This window comes from Ixodes scapularis, unplaced genomic scaffold (assembly GCF_016920785.2).
Source record: "Ixodes scapularis isolate PalLabHiFi unplaced genomic scaffold, ASM1692078v2 PGA_scaffold7__128_contigs__length_106722199, whole genome shotgun sequence".
Lineage (NCBI taxonomy): Eukaryota > Metazoa > Arthropoda > Arachnida > Ixodida > Ixodidae > Ixodes > Ixodes scapularis.
The window spans coordinates 49,707,858-49,710,477 of NW_024609882.1; the positions used below are offsets into that span (position 1 = coordinate 49,707,858).

Sequence of the window (2,620 nt, forward strand, 5' to 3'; positions counted from 1 at the left end):
ATCATTGCGCCTTGTTTAACACATATTTACGACCTTGCTCTGACATTAGGAATATTTCCCATGGGTATGCAGACCGCGAAAGTAATAGTATTGTTCAAGAAAGGAGATTGAAATTGCATAGGGAACTGCCGACCTTTTTTTATTCTTCCCATTTTCTCAAAAGGCCTCGAAAAAATTCTGCACACGCGAATTAAAAAAATTTCAAATAAGCATAAACTCCTGACTCTCAATTTGGTTTCAGGAAATTCAAGATTCGGTATATTTTTAGATTTCAGTAAAGCGTTCGACTGTCTTGATCATGGTATTCTTTTAGCTAAATTATTTTATATGGTTTTCGGGGTGTTTCTTTTTCTTTGTTAAAATCATATTTTCAAAGTCGCCGGCAATATGTTTCAAGCAACGACCATGTGTCCTCTTTGCTAGGTATTAATTCTGGTGTTCCCAGGGAAGCATTCTGGGACCACTTCTATATCTTTTTTATATTAACGATATTGTAACTATTGACCCTGATGTAAATTTTATAATTTACGCAGACGATATGAGTATAATCATTTCTGATAAAAATTATGAACATCATGCTACCAGAGCAAATAGTGTTTTATCTAAATTAAAATGTTGGTCCGAAATTAACTCCCTCCTTATAAATACTAATGAGAGCAAGGCTGTAATATTTCAACTACATTCTAGAACTCAAACAAATTTATTCCTTCTTTTCAAATATGGTTCCGATATTATTCATTGTGTTGAAAATGTCAAAACTCTGGGTGTATTTTTTTCCTTTAACATGTCCTGGTCTGAACATGTTGAATATGTTTGTACTAAACTTCCAAAACTAGTTGGAGTAATAAACCAATATAGAAACATATTACCTACCAATATCAAACTTGAAATTTTTACATGATTATTTTTCCCCGTCTTAGAATACGCGCATCTGATATGGGGATCCACTGGTTTAACCAACTTAAATTTGCTCCGCGTGCTGCAGAAAAATGCTCTTCGTGCAATAGCCACTGTTCCTACGACCTCACCATCATTGCCTCTCTTTGATAAATTTTCTATTACCGACGTGTCAAAACTTTACAGTCAACGCTTAATATTAACGTACCAATCGGCCCTAAAAGGTAAATCCGAAACATTTCTGAACCTCACTGACCTTCATTTGCAAATTCCAATTTATCAAACCTGTCAAATACATCCATGGCAAATACCAAGATCACTTACGAACTTTCGACATCAAAGAATTAAACATGCACTTCCTCAATTACTAAATCGTATCGCATCACTAGAAATTGATATCACTTCACTTAATAAAAATAGCATCGTTAACATTGTATAAAAAAATGCACATTCTATGATTTATTAACATTGTATAAAAATGCACATTGTATTGTTTTTCTAGATTTATTTGTTTATTAGATGATCTCTTGTTGCGTTGTCTGCGTTGTCTCCACGAGACGAAGAAAAATTACGCGAATTCAGAAAGTTCAGATATTTTGTTAACGCCCAATTAAGACAGGCTAAACAGCTTTATTACGCGGCTAAATTCGACTCATCCTGTTTAAGGCAGCCCGATATAGTCTGGAAGCAACTGCATTCTCTTCTGCGTAGCCAATCTAAAGATACAGCCACCGTTAACATGACTATAAACAATGAAATTATTTCCAGTAGTGAACTTGCAGATAAATTCAATGATTACTTTGTGAGTGTCGGGAATCGCACTTACAATAGTAATGCCAAAGATAACGTCTCCCGCACTAGCGAAACTATGTTTTTGAATCCCACAGATACTGCAGAAGTATCCGCGGTGTTTATGAATATGAAAAAAGCCGTAGTCGTGATTGTGATGACCTCTTAATCAAACCTGTTAAATTTGTACTAGATTTGATATTACCATGCATAACTCATTTGTATAATCTCATATTATCATCTAGTGTATTTCCTTAAAACATGCAAGTGTCTAAAGTGTCTGTCCTCTATAAGGGCGGGGATAAAAATGGCATGAGTAATTATCGCCCCATATCGATTCTTCCTGTATTTTCGAAACCAATAGAAAAGATAATATATTCTTGACTATTAACCTTTTTTGAAAAATATTTTGTGTTGACGGACTCGCAATTCGGTTTCAGAAGGTGTAGGTCTACAGAAACTGCTTTATTAGTACAAAAAGAGACAATATTAAAAAAACTTTCGAGAGTAAACTTTTAACGTTGGGGATCTTTGTAGATTTCAGTAAAGCATTTGACCGGATAAATCACAGAGCTTTTCTTGATAAATTAGATTGTTATGGTATTCGAGGAGTTTCATTAGCACTCATTTCGTCCTATTTACAGTACCGTTCCCAATACGTTCAAATTAATAATAACAGATCCCCTATGCAACGCATTAGTTACGGGGTCCCTCAGGGAAGTATTCTAGGCCCATTATTGTTTATCACTTATGTTAATGATATTGTAAATATTGAAACGTCTGATAAATTTATTATATACGCGGATGATACCAGCATATTTTTTTCTGATTCTAGGGGAAGGGGTGCTCACTTTCAAAGTGAATTATTTTTTAAATAAATTAAAATCGTGGGTAGTTATAATTTCGTTGTTATTAACACATCCAAAACAAAGGC

The 2,620-nt window shown here is 34.3% G+C and overlaps 1 pseudogene; it reads left to right on the forward strand.

Annotated features, from left to right (window-relative positions):
* The first annotated feature begins 658 nt into the window (after nt 1-658).
* LOC120838142 lies at nt 659-1,336 on the forward strand (annotated as a pseudogene).
* Nucleotides 1,337-2,620: the final 1,284 nt, after the last annotated feature.